We start from the raw sequence: 25,284 nt of genomic DNA, 5'->3' as shown, positions 1-25,284 counted from the left end.
GATGTGGGCTTGGTATCCAAGGAAAATCACAGTGCCTGGAGGATGTGGGCCTGGTATCCATGGAAAACCACAGTGCCTGGGGGATGTGGGCCTAGTATCCAGAGAAAATCACAGTGCCTGGGGGATGTGGGCCTGGTATCCAGGAAAATCTCAGTGCCTGGGGGATGTGGGCCTGGTATCCAGGGAAAATCACAGTGCCTGAGGGATGTGGGCCTGGTATCCAGGGAAAATCACAGTGCCTGGGCGATGTGGGACTCGTATTCAACGAAAATCACAGTGCCTGTGGGATGCGGACATGGTATCCAGGTAAAATCACAGTGCCTGGGGGATTTGGGCCTGGTATCCAGGGAAAATCACAGTGCCTGGGGGATGTGGGCCTGGTATCCAGGGAAAATCACAGTGCCTGGGGGATGTAGGCCTGGTATCCTTGGAATATCACTGTGCCTGGCGAATGTGGGCCTCTTGTTCCAGCGCCCAATCACTGTGCGTGGCCAATGTGGACCTGGTCACCTCTCAGCAGGGCCCCAGGGAGCAGCAGGGCTACAGCAGAGGCACCGAAAAGTGTGAGATTGGATGGATATGCATCAAGTGCTGTGCACTGCAGATTGTCACAGCAGCTCTATATTTAGAAGCTGACATTCTGGGTGGCTTGCTGATTCATTCTGATTCTTCAGCACTGAGCTCTATAGCAGCAATCCAATCTCACCTTTATCGAGATCAGTATCAGCTGTGGGCGGCCAACAGCGAATTATTGCTCAATTTGCAACTCTGAAGCTGCATCTGTCCTGGTAATCCCCCTCCGCTTGACAAGAGCACTGGGTACCTTTGCAGAGACACCCCGCCTGCAGACACCCTGCCCAGACGCAAACCCTATACGGAGATTCTATTTTGCAACAATATACTTTATCCATGGAATATTTGGATGGTTATAACCATCTCAGGAAGTGTAATAATTTTCTACATCGACCAAGTTCCAGTCTGAGATGCTTCAATACATGTAGTATCCAGTGTGTACATTCAATATGTGTCATACAGACCAAGGGGGTTCTCTACAATTCCACTCCTCTCAGTTGACTATGACTGAAAGGTCTTCGACAGCGATCTTCGACAGCGACCTTCCCCACTGCGCCTCTGTGACAGCTGCCCCAAGCTTTTGTGTGTCCCTCCGCACATAGTCCTGGAATGTGCCAGTCTGCACACTGGTTTGGGGGCAACACTTTGCGCTTGAAGAGCAACAGATTTTGTGTCAGACCAAAGAGCGACGTTCACCGAGTTGGAGATCCTCCAGCAGAAGCTCCCGTTTGTCTCGGTGTGCATCCCTGGAACAGCCCGTCGAGCAGCACGATCCTGGGTCACGGAACTTCCCGGGAAGAAACCCAACAATAAGCACTTCATCTCTCTCCAGACCTTCTATGTAAAGGCACATTCTACAATGAAGTGGATAAAGGTCTCTCCCCTACCACACGCCGACCCTCTTCAAAGGTACCCCACACCCCACTCTCGTCATTGTTCACCAACTGTGGCTGTCTCCATGGTTACTATTCCCACAGTGAGCGATTCATTTTGGGGTCTTTGGCTGCAGCAATAACTGTACAATCCCAACAGAATTAGCCTCTCGTGTCACTCTGCCACACCAAATTGTTGTTGGGGTTATCAACACTCACCGCCTTTATAGGGCAAACATAGCAAGCATGCGCACTACGGCCGCCATGATTCCATGCATGCGCGCCACGGTTGGCGTGATTCCGTGCATGTGTGTGGGTTCCCGTCTGTGCGCCGGCCCCCGGGGCAATATGGCGGAGCCCCAGAGGGGCCCAGCGCGGGGCAACACGGGCACCCAGAGAACCAGCCCGCCCGTCGATCGGTAGGCCCCGATCGCGGGCCAGGCCACCGTGGAGGACCCCACCGGAGTCGGATCCCCCGCCACCCCACACAGAACCTCCAGGTCCCGCCGTGTGGGACCATACGTGACCCACGCCGGCGGGACTCGGCCGAACTTGGCGGGCGACTGAGAATCTCCGGGGAGGCCACTTTCAACGGCCCCCCCCCCAACCGGCGCGTCGGCAATCCCGCGGGAGCCCGAGAATTGGCGCCGGAGAATCGGCGAGCCGGGGGCGGTGGGATTACTGGGTTACGGGGATAGGGTGGAGGCATGGGTCTAGGTAGGGCGTATCCCTCTCCTACCTCTCCCTTCTCCTCACTTCCTCGCTCCTCTCACTCCTCTCCTCTCCTCTACACATCTCCCCACTCCTCTCCTTCCCTCACCTCTCTGCTCCTCTCTCCACTCCTACCCTCACCACTTCCCTTCTTCTTCCCTCTCCTCTCCTCCCTTCTCCTCTGTTCCCCCTTTGGTTTGTGCTTTTGATTTCCACCTTGAATACTATTTGGATCCCTCTTCAAATAACATGCGGTCTCTTTTTCATTGGGGAGCTTTCTTATACTTACAAGTGACTTAAATCCATCCACAGGACATTTCTTCAAAGCCTCCTTTATTGACACTATACAGGCGGTCGACTCAACCATCAAAACAATGGATTCCTGAAAAGCATGTTGTAAGTCGAAAAGTTGGAAGAGGAACCGGTTTTCTCGTCGGAACACTATTGTAACTAAGGGATTGATTCCTGAACCGAGGCCGGACTCTCACTCAAGGGATACCCGGCGACATTAATGCTCTTCCAGCCACCTTGAATGATAATCCACTGTGATGAGATGCTCTTTTCCCCTAAAGTCAAAGAGATTTAGTTCCAATCTTCCCAAGGCCCATCTGGGAAATTGGACAGTCAGAAAAGATCTGTCATTGTTTGGTCATTTCTTACACAAGCGGGGCATTGACGTTATAAAATCTTGAATTGTTATGAAATTCCTGGCCACAAGATGCATTGATGTGCACGAGCTCTACACTTTACTGTTATCAGATAACCACCATACAATACAATCATAGAGTCCCTACAATGCAGAAGGAGGCCATTCGGTCCATTGAATCTGCACTGACTTTTCAAAAGAGCCCCCTAACCAGGCCCACACCCCACCCTACTCTTGCAACCTCGTCAGCCCACCTGACCTTTGGACACTGAGGGCCAATTTAGCATGACCAATCCACCCATCCTGCACACCTTTGGACACTGAGGGGCAATTTAGCATGACCAATCCCCCCATCCTGCACATCTTTGGACACTGAGGGGCAATTTAGCATGACCAATCCACCCATCCTGCACATCTTTGGACACTGAGGGGCAATTTAGCACGGACAATCCACCTAAACTGCACATGTCGGGATTGTGGGAGGGAACCGGAGCACCCGGAGGAAACCCACGCACACACTGGGAGAGAATGCGCAAACTCCCCACAGACACACACCCAAGGCCGGAATTGAGCCTGGGTTCCTTGTGCTGTGAGGCAGTAGTGCTAACCATTGTGCCACCCTATGTTCTCTGAGCAATCCTATTTTGTGCAGAATCTCCTCCTTCGTCGCCTTAGATTTTAGTCTATGGTTACACATGGATCATCTGCAATCATTCCATGTTCCCTCTGTTCCTCTTTCATAAGAGCCAATTGTTTGAACTATATTTTGACCAGCTTTGGCCAAATTTCCTAACTTGGGTACACTCCAAATCTTCCTTTTGTGCTTTCTTGATTTCTTGTAGTTTTGTTTGTTTTCCAAAAGGCTGTTGGAGAGTTGGTTATGACAGATGAAAATGCTTCCACCTCTCAAATATGTATGAATTCTTGGGTGACTGCTTGACCAACCAGAGCTCTAGATAATAGGGTGGATAGGGTGGACAGGGAGAGCCTTTTTCCTCGGATAGTGATGTCTAGCACGAGGGGACATAGCTTTAAATTGAGGGGTGATAGATATAAGTCAGATGTCAGAGGTAGGTTCTTTACTCAGAGAGTAGTAAGGGTGTGGAATGCCCTGCCTGCAACAGTAGTGGACTTGCCAACACTAAGGGCATTCAAATGGTCATTGGATAGACATATGGATGATAAAGGAATAGTGTAGATGGGCTTTAGAGTGGTTTCACAGGTTGGCGCAACATCGAGGGCCGAAGGGCCTGTACTGCGCTGTAATGTTCTATGTTCTATGTTCTATGTTCTAATATGCCTGGTGTGGCCTTTGTTTTCAGAGGATCCTTACAGAGCAGGACGAGACCATTCAGTCCATCGGGTCTGCACCAACCCTCCGAAAGAGCACCCTACCGTGGTCCACTCACCCGCCCAATCCCCATAGCCCCGTACCCCACCTCACCTGCACATGGTTGGGCATCAAGGGGCAATTTAGCGTGGCCAATCCACCTAACTGCACATCTGGCAGGCTGCACAGTGGCTCAGTGGTTAGCACTTACTGCCTCTCAGCGCCAAGGTCCCTGGTTTGATTCCGACCTCGGGCGATTGTATGGAGTTGTACATTCTTCCCGTGTCTGCGTGGGGTTGCTCCAGTTTCCTTCCACAGTCCAAGGATGTGTAGGCTGGGTGGATTGGCCACGCTAAATTGCCCCTGAGTGGGGTTACAGGGATATGGTGGGATATTGGGCCTAGGTAGGGTGTTCTTTCAGCAGGATGATGGGCCAAATGGCTTCCTTCTGCACTGTAGGGATTCTATGATTCTATCTTTGGAATGTGGGAGGAAATCGGAGCACCCGGAGGAAACTCACGGTGAGAGCGTGCAAACTCCACACAGACAGCCACACAAGGTCCCTGGTGCTCTGAGGCAGCGGTGCTAAATGCTGTGGCAACATTCCGCCCCTCAGTGTCCGAAGTCCAGAGTTTGAACTTCAAGAGGTCTGGGGGAGACCGCAGAATCAATCACGATATGACCTCTCCCCTTCAGCCACAGGCCAATGGCGAGATCCACAAACCCATTCAAATGCCGACAACTAAAAACAATGATTGACCTTTAACCTTTGATGTATCAAAGAGCGACATCCGGAAATACTTTGGCAACTTCTGTGGAATTCAAAAGGGTGACCAGCGGCCGACTTCAATTTGAAATTGCAATCCCACCAAAGGTAAGGGCGTTTCTCCGATACCCAGGTTATTGACAATCCTTCATTTTCTAGAGTTGTATAATGTTGTTGCATTTCAATGAAATCCCTGGAAGCAGAGAAGATTGACTTTTTTTTCACCTCCTCCTGGATCCCAAAGGAAAAATAAGTTAAGACAGGCGGTGACCGCAACCCTCTCAAGCTAGAATAACTAACATACACTTGGTGGGGGGGGGCGCACAGTGGTAATAATAATATTCTTTATTGTCACAAGCAGGCTCACATTAACACCGCAATTAAGTTACTGTGAGAAGCCCCTAGTCGCCACATTCCGACGCCTGTTCGGGTACACAGAGGGAGAATTCAGAATGTCAAATTCACCCAACAAGTACATCTTTTGGGACTTGTGGGAGGAAACCGGAGCAGCCGGAGGAAACCCACGCAGATGCTGGGAGAACGTGCAGACTCCACACAGACAATGACCCAAGCCGGGAATCGAACCAGGGACCCTGGAGCCGTGAAGCAACTGTGCTACCGTGCTGTCCCCACAGTGGTTAGCATTATTGCTACACAGTGCCAGGGACCCGATTCAATTCCGGCCTTGGGGCACTGTGTGAAGTTTGCTCGTTCTCCCCGTGTCTGCGTGGGTTTCCTCCGGGTGCTCCGGTTTCCTCCCACAGTCCAAAGATGTTCAAATTAGGTGGACTGGCTATGCTAAATTGCCCCTGAGTGTCCAAAGGTTAAGTGAGGTTACAGAGATAGGGCTGGGGATGGGCCTAGCTAGGGTGCTCCTTCAGAGGTTCGTTGCAAACTCAATGGGCTGACTGGTCTCATTCTGCACTGTAGGGTGCTATGGAATCTATGATGTGGAGATGCCGGCGTTGGACTGGGGTGAGCACAGTACGAAGTCTTACAACACCAGGTTAAAGTCCAACAGGTTTGTTTCGATGTCACTAGCTTTCGGAGCGCTGCTCCTTCCTCAGGTGAATGAAGAGGTATGTTCCAGAAACACATATACAGACAAATTCAAAGATGCCAAACAATGCTTGGAATGCGACCATTAGCAGGTGATTAAATCTTTACAGATCCAGAGATGGGGTAACCCCAGGTTAAAGAGGTGTGAATTGTGTCAAGCCAGGACAGTTGGTAGGATTTCGCAGGCCAGATGGTGGGGGATGAATGTAATGCGACATGAATCCCAGGTCCCGGTTGAGGCCGCACTCATGTGAGCGGAACTTGGCTATAAGTTTCTGCTCGGCGATTCTGCGTTGTCGCGCGCCCTGAAGGCCGCCTTGGAGAACGCTTACCCAGAGATCAGAGGCTGAATGCCCTTGACTGCTGAAGTGTTCCCCGACTGGAAGGGAACATTCCTGCCTGGTGATTGTTGCGCGATGTCCGTTCATTCGTTGTCGCAGCGTCTGCATGGTCTCGCCAATGTACCACGCTTCGGGACATCCTTTCCTGCAGCGTATGAGGTAGACAACGTTGGCCGAATCGCACGTGTATGTACCGCGTACCTGGTGGGTGGTGTTCTCACGTGTAATCGTGGTATCCATGTCCAGGACCTCCGACTGAACCTGCCCCTGGGCCTGGCCAAACCTGCCATAAACAGGTCCAGGCAGCAGGTGACCAAGGTGGCTGTCTGATCCAACTATCTGTCCCTCTTCTGCGGCTACATTAGTGACGGGGTGTTCCTGGAGAGGGAGCGGGCAATGTTCACGGGCACCATCCATGCCTACCATGCCTAGTGTGCACCGCAGTGTCTGGGATACTTTATTGACCCATTTAATCACATTTTGATTTGATGCTTTAAGTTTCATTTGCTCTTTGATTATGTTTAAGGCAGTGTCCCTTTAAGGGGCTGTCCCTTTTAATGTGTCCTTCAGTTCATTTAAGAATACCTGTAGTGCTGAAGGAGGCCAATCTGCCCATTGTGAGTGCACCTTCCCCCCCCAAAAAGAGAACCGTAGCCAGTCCCACTCACCTGCCCCATCCCCGCGACCCTAATCCACCAATCCTGCCTTTTTGTTATATGACGTGTCCCAGAAATTTCATGGCAGCTTTTAGAAATTCACTTTATTCATTTAAAGTGAGGCCTCATGTAACACTTTCAGAATTTCACAAACTCTGTCGTGATAAGAACATAAGAACTAGGAGCAGGAGTAGGCCATCTGGCCCCTCGAGCCTGCTCCACAGTTCAATGAGATCATGGCTGATCTTTTGTGGACTCAGCTCCACTTTCCAGCCCGAACACCATAACCCTTAATCCCTTCATTCTTCAAAAAACTATCTATCTTTATCTTAAAAACATTTAATGAAGGAGCCTCTACTACTTCACTGGGCAAGGAATTCCATAGATTCACAACCCTTTGGGTGAAGAAGTTCCTCCTAAACTCAGTCCTACATCTACTTCCCCTTATTTTGAGGCTGTGCCCCCTAGTTCTGCTTTCACCTGCCAGTGGAAACAACCTGCCCGCATCTACCCTATCTATTCCCTTCATAATTTTATATGTTTCTATAAGATCCCCCCGCATCCTTCTAAATTCCAACGAGTACAGTCCCTGTCTACTCAACCTCTCCTCGTAATCCAACCCCTTCAGCTCTGGGATTTAGGGGGGACACGGTAGCACAGTGGTTAGCACAGTTGCTTCACAGCTCCAGGATCCCAGGTTCTATTCCTGGCTTGGGTCACTGTCTGTGCGGAGTCTGCACGTTCTCCCCGTGTCTGCGTGGGTTTCATCCCGGTTCTCCGGTTTCCTCCCACAAGTCCAAAAATGTGCAGGCAAGGTGAATTGGCCATGCTAAATTGCCCTTCGTGTCCAGAAAGGTTGGGTGGGGTTACTGGGTTACGGGGATAGAGTGGGGATGTGGGCTTAGGTAGGGTTCTCTTTCCAAGGGCCGGTGCAGACTCGATGGGCCAACTGGCCTCCTTCTGCACTGTAAATTCTATGATAATCTATGAAAATTCTATGATTAACCTAGTGAATCTCCTCTGCACACCCTCCAGCACCAGTACGTCCTTTCTCAGGTAAGGAGACCAAAACTGAACACAATACTCCAGGTGTGGCCTCACTAACACCTTAGACAACTGCAGCATAACCTCCCTAGTCTTAAACTCCATCCCTCTAGCAATGAAGGACAAAATTCCATTCGCCTTCTTAATCACCTGTTGCACCTGCAAACCAACTTTTTGCGACTCATGCACGAGCACACCCAGGTCTCTCTGCACAGCAGCATGTTTTAATATTTTAACATTTAAATAATAATCCCTTTTGCTGTTATTCCTACTAAAATGGATAACCTCACATTTGTCAACATTGTATTCCACCTGCCAAATCCTAGCCCATTCACTTAACCTACCCAAATCCCTCTGCAGACTTCCGGTATCCTCTGCAATTTTTGCTTTACCACTCATCTTAGTGTCATTTGCAAACTTGGACACATTGCCCTTGGTCCCCAACCCCAAATCATCTCTGTAAATTGTGAACAATTGTGGGCCCAACACTGATCCCTTAGGGACACCAATAGCTACTGATTGCCAACCAGAGAAACACCCCTCAATCCCCACTCTTTGCTTTCTATTAATTAACCAATCCTCTATCCATGCTACTACTTTCCCCTTAATCTTTATCTTATGCAGTAACCTTTTGTGTGACACCTTGTCAAAGGCTTTCTGGAAATTCAGATATATCACATCCATTGGCTCCCCGTTATCTACCGCACTGGTAATGTCCTCAAAAAATTCCACTAAATTAGTTAGGCACGACCTGCCCTTTATGAACCCATACTGCGTCTGCCCAATGGGACAATTTCCACCCTGATGCCTCACTATTTCTTCCTTGATGATAGATTCCAGCATCTTCCCTACTACCGTCGTTAATCTCACTGTCCTATAATTACCCACTTTCTGCCTTCCTCCTTATTTAAACAGTGGTGTCACGTTTGCCAATTTCCAATCCGCCGGGACCACCCAGAGTCTAGTGAATTTTGGTAAATTATCACTAGTGCATTTGCAATTTTCCTAGCCATCTCTTTTAGCACTCTGGGATGCATTCCATCAGGGCCAGGAGACTTGTCTACCTTTAGCCCCATTAGCTAGTGATGCTCATGTCTTGCGACGTCATCGATAAGCACCTCATCCATCTGAGAATTTCCTCCTTTTTTCCTTCAGGAATGTTTGACTTGGTCCACAAGAATATCTCTGGAGCTGAATGTGTCCCGAAGGGACGTAATGAAAGCAGAATTGTCCGCAAGGCACAATAAATGGCGTTAACAGCTTGGACTCCTGGTCGAGGGCAGATTGCCAGAACCTGCTGTCAGCATCAAGTTTAGTGAAGAGCAAGCTATTGGAAAGTTTTGCCAAGCTGTCATCGACTGAGGAAATAGAATGGAGTTCGCCCCGAATTGCTTCATTTAATTGTGTGTGGCCGACGTGAAAACCTGAGCTTGCCATTTTACTTGGGAACTGACAAGAGGATCGAACACCACATTTTTGGCTCCATGACTATTCCTGGCTTCGACAAGGGGGAGCTGTAACTTTTATATAGAAATTAAACCTCTGTGTAATATTTTGTCTTGTTCCTCTGTGACGTTCTCCATTCATGGGTGTGGCTCCTCCCGGGAGTGTATAGGCACATAGCCTTAGCATCCTGAAGCGATGTAATGTGATCTTCATGTCTGACCTTACCACAGAATCACTGAATTGTTACAGCACAGATAGAGGCCATTCTGCCCATCGTGTCTCAACCGCCCCCCCCCCGAATGAGCATTATGCTGAGTGTCATTCCCTTACCCTTTCCCTGTTACCTCTGCACACTGTTTCTATTCAAATAGTCATCATGCGCCCTCTCGAATGCCTCAGTTGAACGTGCCTCCACCGTACCATACTTCCAGGCAGCACATTCCCAGGCCCAAATCGCTCCTTTGTGTGGCAAGGTGGTGCAGTGGTTAGCACTGCTACCTCACAGCACCGAGGACCCGGGTTCGATCCTGGCCCCGGGTCACTGTCACGTGTGGAGTTTGCACGTTCTCCCCGTGGCTACGTGGGTCATACTCGCGTAACCCAAAAGGATGTGCAGGCCAGGTGGATTGGCCATGCTAGCACAGTGGTTAGCACTGTCGCTTCACAGCCCCAGGGCCCCAGGTTCGATTCTCGGCTTGGGTCACTGTCTGTGCGGAGTCTGAACGTTCTCCCCGTGTCTGCGTGGGTTTCCTCCGGGTGCTCCCATTTCCTCCCACAGTCCAAAGATGTGCAGGTTAGGTGAATTGGTCTGTGCTAAATTGCTCTGTGCTGTCCAAATATTTGGTGGTATGACTGGGTTACAGAGATAGGGTGGAGGTGTGGGCTTAGGTAGGATACTCTTTCAGGGGCCAGTGTAGACTCGATGGACTGAATGGCATCCTTCTGCACTGTAAATTCTATGATCTATGATTCTATGATAAATTGCCCCTAAAAGGAAAAAATGAATTGGGTGCACTAAATTTACTGAAACAAAATTTGCTCCTTTTACAAAACACCTTAAATCAATTCCCCCTTGGTCTTGATCCTTTTACGCATGGGAACAGTTTCTCTCGGTCTACTCTTCCCAGCCCCCTCATGATTCTTATCATCTCTATCAAATCTCCTCTCATCCTTCTTCTCTCCAAGGTGTACAGTGCCAACCTCCCCAATCTATCCTCCGAATCTATCATTCCTGTAATCATTCTTGTAAACTTATTCTGCCTTCTCTCCAACAGTCACATCCTTCCTGTAGTATGGCACCCAGAACTGCACACAGTACTCCAGCTAAGGTCTAACTAGTGCCCGATAAAAAATCAGCGTAACCTCCTTGCTCTTGTAGTCTATGCCTGTTTTATTAGAGCCAAGGATTGGGTATCCTTGATTAACTGCACTCTTCTACTTTAATGACTTATGCACATATACACCCAGGTCCGTCTGCTCCTGACACACCCTTTTAAAATTGTACTTCTTATTTTACATTGTCTCCCCATGTTTTCTCCCAAAGTGAATCACCACCTATCTGCCCCCTCCGCGAATTTGTCTACACTCACCTCCTCACAGTTTACAAATGCTTCCAAGTTTTGTATTCCCCGCAATCTTTGAAATTGTCCCCTGCATGCCAAGATCTAGCTCATTAATGTCAGCAAACACAAGGGTCCCAATACTGACCCCCCTGGCGATCTCCACTACAATCGTTCTCCAGCCCGAAAATGATCCATCAACCATTGCTCACTGATTCCTGTTGTTTCAGCTGACTTCATTCCCACCTGGCTCTGTCCCTTTTATTCCAGGAGCTATAACTTTTCTCAAAAGTCTATTTTGAGTTCCGCTGAGAAAGCAGCGGGATATTTGTGCAGAACCCTGTCCTGTTGTCATGTCAGAGGATGTTGTCTACTTTTCTCAGAACGCCCGGTTGCATACAAACATTTCCATTCGGTAAAAGTATGCTTTGATTGTGCAAGATATAGAAGATCTTATTTAACTGTTATGTGTCCGGGTTTACAGAACCCCAAAGTGTTTCATGAGTTCAACCAACGCACAACTTTTAATAGATTGTGCTGTGGGACGCACACGGCGTACTCTCCAGGTGTGATACAGCAATTACGGACAAATGGTTTTTAAAACAAAATAATGTTTATTCTATGAACTCAATTTAACCTTTACAAAACAAACATTGAATATCTTAACACCCATTACTTCAAAGATAACCCCAAAAGACGACAAAATAATCCTTCAAACTGTTGCTTTAAACATCCAAAAGACTTCAACCTTCAAAAACAGACATGAGGTTACATTCAATATATTTATAGTCTTTGGATTTACAGACATCAACAGACCAGCTATCTGTCTTCCTGCAGCTCTCAGCAAAACACACAGACACTCCCAGCTTTCTCCTCAAACTGAAACTAAAAGCAGAAGTGAGCTCAGCTCCCCCCCCCCCACCCTCTGACATCACTTCAGTAATTTGATCAGCTCCATTTCTTAAAGGTACATTGCTTAAACATCCATTTTTTAAAGGTACTCTCACATGACACCTCCCCCCAAGAAAAAAAAATAAACCATCAACTTCAAGATAGTTTCATTTTTCACCTTTGCACCATCAATTAAGAAATGCACCCAGTAAAAACACTTTACCAGTTCAAAACAAAAACACACGCAAACAGGTATAATAATATAGTCCACTTTTTTTCTTTTTCGTTCTTCTTCTTCCAACCAAAAACCTTCTCGATTGACAGTCTCTTTGAACAAGAAAGTCTCTGCACGATCCATCCATTTCTCTATGCCTCGGCATTGTTATTCCGGAATCGCTCCAAAAATGTCAACGGATTATGATCCGTATATATAATGGTGTCAGACGGATTGCTGGCCACATAAATGTGAAACTGTTGCAAAGCGAGCACCAAACTCAAAGTCTCCTTCTCAATCGTCGAATACCTTTTCTGGTGAGAATTCAATTTCTTTGAAAAATAAGCAACAGGCCACTCTAGCCCTTCGTCGTCATCTTGTAGAAGCACCGCACCTACGCTCACATCGCTCACATCCACAGCCACTTTGAAGCGTTTGGTATAATCTGGGATGACTAACACAGGAGCAGCGGTTAACACAGCCTTCAGGCCATCAAATGCCTGTTGACACTCCACTGTCCACTGGAATTTGTTACGCTTCTTGAGCAAGTCTGTCAGTGGAGCGACCACACTGCTAAAATTTGGTACAAATTTCCAGTAAAATCCACTCATACCAAGAAATCGCATTAATTCCCGTTGTGTCGAGGGTATCGGAAACTCCCCAATAACTTTTGCTTTCACATCCCGTTGGACCAATTGACCCTGTCCGATTGTATGGCCAAGGAAAGTGACTTGGCCTTTTCCAAATTCACTTTTGGCTAGGTTTATCACCAAACCCGCCTCCTGAAGGCGATCGAATAACTCCAGAAGATGTTTTAAATGTTCTTTCCATGTCTGGCTGAAAACTACCAGATCGTCGATGTATACCGCACAATTGGGTAATCCTGAAACGACTGTATTAGTTAACCGTTGAAATGTGGCTGGTGTGTTTTTCATGCCAAATGGCTTAACTTTGAATTGGTATATACCATGTGGAGTCACAAAAGCTGAAATCTCCTTTGCCCTTTCGGATAAAGGTACCTGCCAGTAAACTTTAAGTAAATCCAATTTAGAAATAAAAGCGGATTGTCCCACTTTCTCAATGCAATCCTCCAAATGTGGGCTAGGACAAGAGTCCGTTCTTGTAACTGCATTAACCTTTCTATAGTCCACACACAACCGTTGGGTACCGTCTGGTTTTGGTACCATCACTATGGGTGAGATCCATTGGCTGCAACCCACTTCAATTATGCCATTTTTAAGCATATTCTCAATCTCTTTGTTAACCTGTGCCAATTTTAAAGAATTAAGTCTGTATGGATGTTGTTTGATTGGAACAGCATTTCCCACATCCACATCATGCATAGCCATTTTAGTACTGCCCAATGTATCTCCACAAACTTGCCCATGTGATATCAATAACTCTTTCAGGTCAGTTCGTTTTTCCTCTGGAAGATAACTCAACAATGTATCCCAATTTTTAAGAACATCCTCATTTTCCAATTTAATTTGAGGTATGTCAAATTCACAATCATATGGATTTGGTTCATCACTTCGAGTTAGAATCATTAAAACCTCCTCCTTTTTCTCTCCTTCCCTTTCAAAGTACCTTTTAAGCATATTCACACGACACACTCGGTGAGTCTTCCTTCTATCTGGTGTTTTTAACCACATAATTCACCTCACTTAATTTCCTTTCAATCTGATACGGTCCACAAAACCTAGCTTTTAAAGGCTCACCTACCACTGGTAACAATACTAAAACTTTATCTCCACTGGCAAAATTACAAACTTTGGATTTCTTGTCCGCGACCCGTTTCATCACATTTGGTGCAACTTCCAAATGTTGTCTAGCCAATTCACCTGCTCTATTTAATCGTTCCCTGAAATTTGACACGTAATCCAATTGTGTAATTCCCAATTTATCACCCACCAATTTTTCTTTCATCAATTTAAGTGGTCCTCTTACCTCATGACCAAAAACTAGTTCAAAAGGACTAAATTTGGTTGACTCATTAGTAGGAATGGAATTCCTTTATCCCAATCCTGTGGATAATCATGACAATAAGCCCTCAACATTGTCTTTAATGTCTGATGCCACCTTTCGAACGCTCCCTGTGATTCTGGATGGTATGCAGTTGATTTAAATTGTTTTATTCCTAAGCTATCCATAACTTCTCTGAATAACTTTTAGCTAAAATTTGACCCTTGATCCGATTGAATATCTGTGGGTAGTCCATATCTAGTAAAGAATTTAAGTAGTTCCTCCACAATCTTTTTAGCTGTAATATTACGTACTGGAATGGCCTCTGGAAACCTAGTAGACACATCCATTATAGTCAAAAGATATTGAATCCGACTTTTTGTTTTAGGAAGCGATCCTACACAATCAATTAGGACACTTGCAAAAGGTCCCTCAAATGCTGGAATGGGTATTAAGGGCACTGGTTTTATCACTGCTTGTGCTTTCCCTATCACTTGACATGTGTGACATGATTGACAAAATTTAACTACATCTTTATGTAGTCCAGGCTAATAAAAATGTTTCTGGATTTTAGCTTGAGTTTTCCTCATCCCCAAATGACCTCCCACTGGTACTTCATGTGCCACTCGCATCACCCCCTTTCTATACCCTATCGGCAATACTACTTGATGAACTTCTGCCCACTTTTCATCAGTCTGTATATGTACAGGTCTCCATTTTCTCATCAAGACATCACTTTTATGGTAATAACACTCTGGTATACTCTCAGATTCCTCTTCCGTATATGCTTTCTGATATATCCGTTTTATTTCTACATCTTTCTGTTGTAACTCCTCCAATTTTCCTGAACTAAAAATATCCGCCTCATCCTCCACCTGTTCTTGTTCTTTTTCAACCATCTGATCAAAAATCGTTTCTGATAATTGCACTTCCACTTCATCTTCGTTCTTTGATTTCTCCTCTTGTCTTAACCTGTGAATTTGCGACCTTTTTCCTACACAATCCGGAAAAATCCCAGGATATTCGTCCTTCAACACTTCAGTTGTCTGATTTTCCACTGGCTTATCAACCACAGTAGGCATCACTCCCACCTGCGATCCAGCTATATCATTACCCAAGATAAACTGTATTCCTGGACAAGATAGTTTCTCTATTACTCTTGCTACCACTTCACCACTCTTCACTGGACTTTCCAACTTTACCTTATATAATGGAACGCTACTTCTCTCACCCTGAATTCCACATATTACCACCTTTTTGGCAACATTCTTCCAAACTACATGATTCCTCATCTCTTACCATTAAAGATTGACTAGCTCTCGTATCTCTGAAAATTGTGACTTCTTTACTTGCTCCTCCTGATACACATGAGTAAACCTCACCCACACAAGTAAATTCTTTAAAGACATCTGGCACCTTCTTAACAATTACTTCTTGAACAGGCTGTACAATTGTTTGCACCTCCTTCGCTTCACTTGGACTTTCCTTTACTACTTTAACAAACCCCACTGTCTTATCCTGTTTCACCACATCAGCCTTCCCAGTGCTTTTCTTCAACCACCAACACTGTGACTTTACATGGCCTAGTTTATTACAGTGAAAACATTTGAAAATTTTAATCTGTTTTCCACCCTCCTGGATTTCCTTTTTAATCTGAGGTACACTCTCTTTATTGTCTCCCATCAGATCACCTTTACCTTTACCATTTGAGTATTTCTCATGTCCCCAGTTTCTATTCCTCACCAGCTGAAACTGATGCCGGAAACCAAGCTTTGATTTATGAACTAATTCATAATCATCTGCCATTTCTGCTGCTAATCTCGCAGTTTTAACCCTCTGTTCTTTCACACGAGTTCTCACTACATCAGGAATTGCGTTTTTAAACTCCTCGAAAAGTATAATTTCTCTGAGAGCTTCATACGTTTGATCTATTTTCAAAGCCCTTATCCACCTATCAAAATTACTCTGTTTGAGCCTTTCAAACTCCATGTATGTTTGACCAAATTATTTCCTTAAATTTCTAAACCTTTGTCTGTAGGCTTCAGGCACTAGTTCATATGCACCTAAGATGGATTTTTTCACCTCCTCATACGTCCCAGATACCTCCTCCGGCAGTGATGCAAAGACTTCACTAGCTCTACCTACCAGCTTTGTTTGAATCAGTAATACCCACATGTCCTGTGGCCATTTCATTTGTTTAGCCACCTTCTCAAATGAAATGAAAAAGGCTTCTACCTCCTTCTCATCAAATCGTGGCAATGCTTGGACATATTTAAATAGATTCCCACCAAGCCTTCGACTATGATGCTCTTTCTCACTATCCTCATCACTATCATCCAACTGTACGTTTCCCTTTACATCTGCCAGTTTTAACTGACTGTCATGTTTCATGGCCATTTTCTGAAGTTCAAACTCTCTCCCTTTATCTTTTTCCCTGATCTGTATCTCCCTTTATTTTTCTTTTTGTTCTGCTAGTGCTATTCTTTCTTTTCTCCTTTCTTCGCTCTCCTTTTCTTTTTCATCTCTCTCTCACTTTCTTTTTCCTCTCTCTCTCTTTTTTTCCCGCTCTCTCTCTTTCATTTTCCTCTCTCTTTCGTATTCAAGCTGCTTTAAGTCTTTCTCATGCTCCATTTGTTTAATTTGCAACTGAATTTTTGCCTTTCCAATCAATCAAACGGTATCTCAGGCAACTCTAAATGCTTAACCACCGCCATAATTACCTCATCTTTTCACATTTTGTCAGGTAATCTTAACTGCAATGTTTTTGCCAAATCTAACAGTCTGCTTTTAGTCTCTGTCCGTAAGGTACTGTGTGTGACCGTCTCCACCCTGAAAAACTTCTGAGCCTCTGAAAGAGCCATTGTCCACAACACTCTCCCCAATTAAATTAAATTACCACACCTGAAAAGCAATCACAATATGCTCACCCCTCACTGTCTTTAAGTTCACTAAGCCAATCCAATAGATAGAATTTTATCCCGGACAAGCCCCCAATTGTTATGGGTCTGGGTTTACAGAACCCCAAAGTGTTTCATGGAGTTCAACCGACCCACAACTTTTAATAGATTGTGGTGTGGGAAGCACACGGCATACCCTCCAGGTGTGATACAGCAATTATGGACAAATGGTTTTTAAAACAAAACAATGTTTATTCTATGGACTCAATTTAACCTTTAATAAACAAACATTGAATATCTTAACACCCATTACTTCAAAGATAACCCGGAAAGACTACAACACTAAATAATGCTTCAAACTGTTGCTTTAAACATCCAAAAGACTTCAACCTTCAAAAACAGACATGAGGTTACATTCAATATATTTATAGTCTTTGGATTTGCAGACATCAACAGACCAGCTATCTGTCTTCCTGCAGCTCTCAGCAAAACACACAGACACTCCCAGCTTTCTCCTCAAACTGAAACTAAAAGCAGAAGTGAGCTCAGCTCCACCCCCCCCCCCCCCCCCCCCACACACACACACTCTGACATCATTTCAGTAATATGATCTGCTCCATTTCTTAAAGGTACATTGCTTAATCATCCATTTCTTAAAGGTACTCTCCCATGACATAACTCTCATCCCTTGTGGCTAAGGGCGGTGTCAGCTCTGTTCGTTGAAGATTCGTCCAATCCGTGCCTTGCAGTAGAATTCTTGATGGCTGGATGTCTAATACACTGCATCTTTCCAAATTGGTCAGTCAGGACTGTAATACCAGCTCCAATAGCGAGTGTGTTCGAAAGTAACGGTCCAAAATATTGGTTCATGATCCATCACTTCTCCGAGGAAATCTGTGTCCTCATTTCCTTCCTTTTGTTACTCGTTTCCTGGATTAGAACATAGAACATAGAACAGTACAGCGCAGTACAGGCCCTTCAGCCCTCGATGTTGCGCCGACCTGTGAAACCACTCTAAAGCCCATCTGCATTATTCCCTTATCGTCCATATGTCTGTCCAATGACCATTTGAATACCCTTAGTGTTGGCGAGTCCACTACTGTTGCAGGCAGGGCATTCCACACCCTTACTACTCTGAGTAAAGAACCTACCTCTGACATCTGTCTTATATCTATCACCCCTCAATTTAAAGGTATGTCCACTCGTGCTAGACATCACCATCCGAGGAAAAAGGCTCTCACTGTCCACCCTATCCAATCCTCTGATCATCTTATATGCCTCAATTAAGTCACCTCTTAACCTTCTTCTCTCTAACGAAAACAGCCTCAAGTCCCTCAGCCTTTCCTCATAAGATCTTCCCTCCATACCAGTCAACATTCTAATAAATCTCCCCTGCACCCCTTCCAATGCTTCCACATCCTTCCTATAATGCGGCGACCAGAATTACACGCAATACTCCAAATGCGACCACACCAGAGTTTTGTACAGCTGCAACATGACCCCATGGCTCCGAAACTCAATCCCTCTACCAATAAAAGCTAACACACCGTACGCCTTCTTAACAACCCTCTCAACCTGAGTGGCAACTTTCAGGGATCTATGTACATGGACACCGAGATCTCTCTGCTCATCCACACTGCCAAGAATCTTACCATTAGCCCAGTACTCTGTCTTCCTGTTATTCCTTCCAAAATGAATCCCCTCACACTTTTCTGCATTAAACTCCATTTGCCACCTCTCAGCCCAGCACTGCAGATTATCTATGTCCCTCTGTAACTTGTAACATCCTTCCGCACTGTCCACAACTCCACCAACTTTAGTGTCATCTGCAAATTTACTCACCCATCCTTCTACACCCTCCTCCAGGTCATTTAATGAAAATGAAAATCGCTTATTGTCACAAGTAGGCTTCAAATGAAGTGAAAAGCCCCTAGTCGCCACATTCCAGCGCCTGTTCGGGAAGACTGTTACGGGAATTGAACCATGCTGCTGGCCTGCCTTGGTCTGCTTTCAAAGCCAGCGATTTAGCCCTGTGCTAAACAGCCTTGCTAGGGTCATTTATAAAAATGACAAACAGCAGTGGACCCAAAAGAGATCCTTGTGGTACACCACTAATAACTGGACTCCAGTCTGAATATTTCCCATCAAACACCACCCTTTGTCCTCTTCCAGCTCGCCAATTTTTGATCCAACCTGCTAAATCTCCCTGAATCCCATGCTTCCGTATTTTCTGCAGTAGCCTACCGTGGGGAACCTCATCAAACGCTTTACTGAAATCCATATACACCACATCAACTGCTTTACCCTCATCCACCTGTTTGGTCACCTTCTCAAAGAACTCAATAAGGTTTGTGAGGCACGACCTACCCTTCACGAAACCGTGTTGACTATGTCTAATCAAATTATTCCTTTCCAGATGATTATACACCCGATCTCTTATAAACCTTTCCAAGATTTTGCCCACAACAGAAGTAAGGATTGTCTGCTGTTCAGAGATGTCCTCTTGAATTCTTCCTTTGTTTGCATTTTCGGGTTTACAGAACCGCTTAAAGTGTCCTGTCTTTCTGCACTGGAGTAATACCTTCTGCCGGGTCAGCTTATCTTCTATTTAGATTATCTGATTTTTTAGCTTCACAGTACGGGCATTTTAAAATGGCTGCTGCAGGGTTTCCGGCATCCCCCATCTCCCCCCACCCCCCCCCCCAACCCCCAGCACCCCACCCTGCACCTTCCGACCCCCTCACTCCGCCACCCCCTCCATCTCACCAACCCCCCCCCCCCGCCAAACCGTGCGCCACCCACTGGCATGGCATCACGTGACCCACCCAAAGGAATTGCCCACAGTAGCCCCGACAGGAGATGCCGGATGAGGGCCGTGGAGCGCACGTTGACATGGGCAGGACAAGTCAGCAGGGACAGGTGACAGGGCCAGAGGCTCCCACAGTGCCAGGCACCGACGGGGCCAGGGGTGCGGGGTGAGGGCAGCGTTCCACCCCGCAGGCCCCATATGCCCACTCGGCACAATGTATCAAATTCAATGTGTTCCGAGCCCACCGGGAGACCCGGGCAGCGGGGTTCACTGTCGTCGCAGAGGTGCCCCGGGAACAGGGATGATCGACAGGACGCATGTCCCCCCGATGAGCATCCGGCCCATGGCAGGGTGCTCTATACCAACCCAAAAGGGGTTCCACTCGATCAACGTGCAGCTGGTGTGTGACATGAGATGCCCATCATTCACCTCTGTGCCCGATACCCGGGCGGTGTGCACGACGCCTTCATCCTGGTGCACGCAACAATTCCTGGCGTCTTCGATGTGCTCCCCCAAGAGGTGGCTTGGCTCCTGGGTGACAGGGGTTATCCATCGTGGGCGAGGTTGATGGCACCTATCCAGGGGCCACAGGCCGACGCGGAGACCCACTGCAACGATGCCCAAGGAGAGGCCACCGGCATGATTGAACGGTGCTTTGGCATCGTGAAGATGCGATTCGATGTCTGGACAGCTCTAGAGGGTCCCTCCAGTAGAGCAGTAGAGTTTCCCACATCATGGTGGCCTGCTGCATTCTCACTAACATTGCGCAGCAGAGAGGGCACTGGAGGAGGACTATCAATGCCGGGTCTCGTCTGACGGGCAGGATGCGGGGGAGGGGGAGGATGGGTAGGACATGTGCGCCAGGCCGGTGGCCCGGGACACTCTAATCACCTCCATGTTCCTCGGCTAAAGGGCGTGGCCAGCGGCAGAGACACCCCTTCTCACCCCCCCCCCCACCCCAGACGGCCAATCACCCCTTCCCATGACCACCCTCCCTGCGCCCTCCGCGCCCAGCAACCCCCTCCATGCTTGCTACCCGCCACACTCTAGCGGGGGGGGGGGCAGCATCAGCGGGTCTGGCCGTTGGGATGGAGGATGATGATGACCCGCTCCTCGAAGAACCCTGGTGCTCCGCGTCGTTTGACAAAGTCTGACTCCTGCCTGAGTATGCAAGCTGGCCGTTCCAATCACACGCTTGGGGTGGCGGAGGTGGGGGGGGGGGGGGATGGTGGGAGGTGGTTGGGGTGTGGGGTGGAGAGGGAGGGGGTGGGGTACAGGGGTGGTGAGTGACGGCAGCACTGGGGTCACTGGCACAAGCCCCAATGTGTGTCCATCTCCCCTCCCCGCGCCCCCCCCCCCCCCCCCCAGCTCCCCCTCTGCAGCCAGCACAGCCCATCCCTCACAGCCCTCTGACACAGCACCAAGTCAGGTTGGAACGTTGTGATCAGGGGCGTCATTCTCCGACCCCCCCCCCCCGCCGGGTCGGAGAATGGCCGTTGGCCGCCGTGACTCCCGCCCCCGCCCCTGCCAAAGTCTCCGCTCCCGGAGATTGGGCGTGGGCGGGAATCCAGCCGCGCCGGTTGGCGGGACCCCCCGCTGGATTCTCCGGCCCGGATGGGCCGAAGTCCCGCCCAGGAATTGCCTGTCCCGCCGACGTAAATCAAACCTGGTATTTACCGGCGGGACCAGGCGGCGTGGGCGGGCTCCGGGGTCCTGGGGGGGGGGGGGCGCGGGGCGATCTGACCCCGGGGGGTGCCCCCACGGTGGCCTGGCCCGCGATCGGGGCCCACCGATCCGCGGGCGGGCCTGTGCTGTGGGGGCACTCTTTCCCTTCCGCCTCCGCTACGGCCTCCACCATGGCAGAGGCGGAAGAGACTCTCCCCACTGCACATGCGCGGGAAACTGACAGCGGCCGCTGACGCTCCCGCGCATGCGCCGCATTTCCGCGCTAGCTGGCGGGGCGGAAATCCCTCCGGCGTCGGCCTAGCCCCTCAATGTTGGGGCTAGGCCGCCAAAGATGCGGAGACTTCCGCACCTTTGGGCCGGCGCGATGCCCGTCTGATTGGCGCCGGCTTTGGCGCCAGTCGTGAAACGGTGACATTTTTGTCCAGTTTTGCGCCCTTGACCCTCACGCTAACCTGTCTGCTGAGATGGAGGGGGTGGCGGAGTGGGAGGGTGGTAAGGTGCAGGGTGGGGGTGCTGGGGGCGTGATGCGGGCACCCGTACGGTCGGTGCCACTTTGCGCAACCACGGGCCACAGAGGGCAGTCAGTGGGGTGCACAGCAAGGTGGATGCCCTGCAGGCCACATCGATGGTGGTCCGTGCCTGGGAGCCTGAGTCCCATGGGGTGTTATCCTGACCCCCTCGACCCATTCCCTGGTCACCCCCCGCTGCTCAGCCCCCACCCCGGCCCTGGCAGACGCCCCTCCCAGCCAGCCTTGCCAGCACCAGGACCAGCAGCCCACGGCTGTGCCTCTCCGCGTCTTACCTCCCTCATCAGCCACGGCACCTGCTCCCGATTTTTAAAACAAGGGGAACTTGCCGGTGGGTCATTTCTCCTAATTGAGGGGTAGCATCGCGGAGGCCCCGGGGAATACCGGGTCAGGCCCACTGACGATATGCCAACGGCATTTACTACATGTGCGGAGTAGGACACATTGACGCAGCTGTCGGGTAACCGGAGCCTAGCACCCTGTCTGCCCGCTTCGCCGGCCATGATTTTCCCTCACGCGCAATTCTACGCCCAATCGCGTTTCCCGATTCCAGCATCTGCCCTCGGAGAATCCCGCCCCCTAGTGTCTGAATCGTGCTTTCCACTTTCAAACACCACACTGAATTCAATCACGTTATGATCACTATTTGAGAAATATCCACGCACGGTTACGTTGCTACTTAAACTGGGCTTATTACTCAACACGAAATGTAATATTGTCTGTCCACTTATTACACCTGGAACATATTGCTGCAGGAAACTATCCCAGACACAATCCAGAAATGTGCTACCTGTCTGAAAGGCGTTTGCCTGCCTCTCCCAATCTCCGAGTAAGTTGACAAGATCTCTTGCACATGGCTGTTGATGTCGCTGTTACATCATGATACATGTCACTATCTCGTTAGCATAATGATTATAACTATTATGGGCGGCACGGTGACCCAGTGGGTTCGCACTGCTGCCTCACAGCTCCAGGGTCCCGGGTTCAATTCCCACCTCGGGTGACCGTGTGGAGTTTGCACGTTCTCCCCGTGTCTGCGTGGGTTTCCTCCGGGTGCTCCGGTTAACTCCCACAGTCCAAAGATGTGTAGGTTAGGTGCATTGACCACTCTAAATTGCCCCTTAGTGTGCCAAGTTTAAGTGAGGTTACGGGGATGGGGAGGGGGAGTGGGCCTCGGTAGGGGGCTCTTTCGAAAGGTCGGTGCAGACTCGATGGGCCGAAATGGCCCCTTTGTGACTCCACGATTAACCCCTTCTCAACCCCTCGCCTCCCTCCTCCTCTTTTTCCTCACTGCAGTTGGGGGTGCCGAGGCCCCCCAATCTATCCCTGACAACTCCACCCTCGGTGAGCTGGGGGTGGGGCAGGAGTGGTGGAGGGGGGGAGGGTGCTGGTGTGAGGGAGTGCCCCTGGATCAGGACTCAAGGTTGAGCCCAATTCAATTTATTTTTGTGTGTCTCTATTGCGGCCAACTTGTCCGGTGCTCAATATTCTCATTGTACCTGCCGCTGACAGTTTGATGGAGCTGGCTAAGGTAAATATTGGTCCTTTGGAAGACGAGAAGGAAGATTTACTAATAGGAGACGGGGAAATGGCTGAGGAGCCGAACAGGTTTTTTGGGTCAGTCTTCACAGTGGAAGACACAAATAACATGCCAGTGACTGATGGAAATAAAGATATGATAGGTGAGGACCTTGAGATGATTGTAATCACTAAGGAGGCAGTATTGGGCAAGCTAATGGGGCTAAAGGTAGACAAGTCTCCTGGCCCTGATGGGATGCAGCCCAGAGTGTTAAAAGAGATGGCTAGGGAAATTGTAAACGCACTAGTGATAATTTATCAGAATTCACTAGACTCTGGGGTGGTCCCAGAGGATTGGAAAGTAGCAAACGTGACACCACTGTTTAAAAAAGGAGGTCGGCAGAAAGCGGGTAATTATAGGCCGGTAAGCTTAACTTCGGTTGTAGGGAAAATGCTGGAATCTATCATTAAGGAGGAAATAGCGGGGCACCTGGAGGGAAATTGTCCCATTGGGCAGACGCAGCATGGGTTCATAAAGGGTAGGCCGTGTCTGACTAATTTGGTAGAATTTTTTGAGGACGTTACCAGTGCAGTAGATAACGGGGAGCCAATGGATGTGGTATATCTGGATTTCCAGAAAGCTTTTGACAAGGTGCCACACAAAAGGTTGCTGCATAAACTAAAGATGCATGGCATTGAGGGTAAAGTGGTAGCATGGGTAGAGGATTGGTTAACTAACAGAAAGCAGAGAGTGGGGATAAATGGGTGTTTCTCTGGTTGGCAACCTGCAACTAGTGGGGTCCCTCAAGGATCAGTGTTGGGGCCGCAGTTGTTCACAATTTACATCGATGATTTGGAGTTGGGGACCAAATGCAATGTGTCAAAGTTTGCAGACGACACTAAGATGAGTGGTAAAGCAAAAAGTGCAGAGGATACCGGAAGTCTGCAGAAGGATTTGGATAGGTTAGGTGAATGGGCTAGGGTCTGGCAGATGGAATTCAATGCTGCCAAGTGTGAGGCTATCCATTTTGGGAGGAATAACAGCAGAATGAATTATTATTTAAACGGTAAGATGTTAAAACATGCTGCTGTGCAGCGGGACCTGGGTGTGCTGGTGCTCGAGTCGCAAAAAGTTGGTGTGCAGGTGCAACAGGTGATTAAGAAGGCTAATCGAGTTTTGTCTTTCATTGCTCGAGGGATGGAGTTCAAGACGAGGGAGGTTATGCTGCAATTGTATAGGGTGTTGGTGAGGCCACATCTGGAGTATTGTGTTCAGTTTTGGTCTCCTTACCTGAGAAAGGACATATTGGCACTGGAGGGAGAGCAGAGGAGATTCACTAGGTTGATCCCAGAGTTGAGGGGATTAGATTATGACGAGAGGTTGAGTAGACTGGGACTGTACTCTTTGGAGTTTAGAAGGATGCGGGGGGATCTTATTGAAACATATAAAATTATGAAGGGAATAGATAGGATAGATGCGGGCAGGTTGTTTCCACTGGTTGGGGAAAGCAGAACTAGGGGGCATAGCCTCAAAATAAGGGGAAGTAGATTTAGGACCGAGTTTAGGAGGAACCTCTTCACCCAAAGGGTTGTGAATCTCTGGAATTCCTTGCCCAGTGAAGCAGTTGAGGCTCCTTCATTAAACGTATTTAAGAAAAAGATTGATACCTTTCTAAAGAATAACGGGGTTCGGGGATCTGGTGTACGGGCCGGAGAGTGGAGCTGAGTCCACAAAGATCAGCCATGATCTCATTGAATGGCGGAGCAGGCTCGAGGG

General features: G+C 48.3%; 1 protein-coding gene across 5 annotated transcripts in view; it reads left to right on the top strand.

Moving 5' to 3' along the window:
- Window positions 1-9,552, top strand: part of LOC140404768 (lysophosphatidic acid receptor 6-like) — a 154,481-nt gene extending 144,929 nt beyond the window's left edge. For 2 of the 5 annotated variants that reach the window (XR_011938571.1, XR_011938567.1), the window contains exons 3-5: window positions 4,125-5,006; window positions 5,829-5,919; window positions 9,154-9,552. The gene's annotated coding sequence lies outside the window, so the exon portion shown is untranslated. The remainder of the gene's footprint in view (window positions 1-4,124; window positions 5,007-5,828; window positions 5,920-9,153) is intronic. The other 3 variants (XR_011938568.1, XR_011938570.1, XR_011938569.1) reach the window with 3 other exon arrangements.
- Window positions 9,553-25,284: the final 15,732 nt, after the last annotated feature.

The sequence above is a fragment of the Scyliorhinus torazame genome, chromosome 31 (assembly GCF_047496885.1).
Source record: "Scyliorhinus torazame isolate Kashiwa2021f chromosome 31, sScyTor2.1, whole genome shotgun sequence".
NCBI classification, from domain to species: Eukaryota; Metazoa; Chordata; class Chondrichthyes; order Carcharhiniformes; family Scyliorhinidae; genus Scyliorhinus; species Scyliorhinus torazame.
This window is presented reverse-complemented; position numbering and strand designations above follow the sequence as displayed.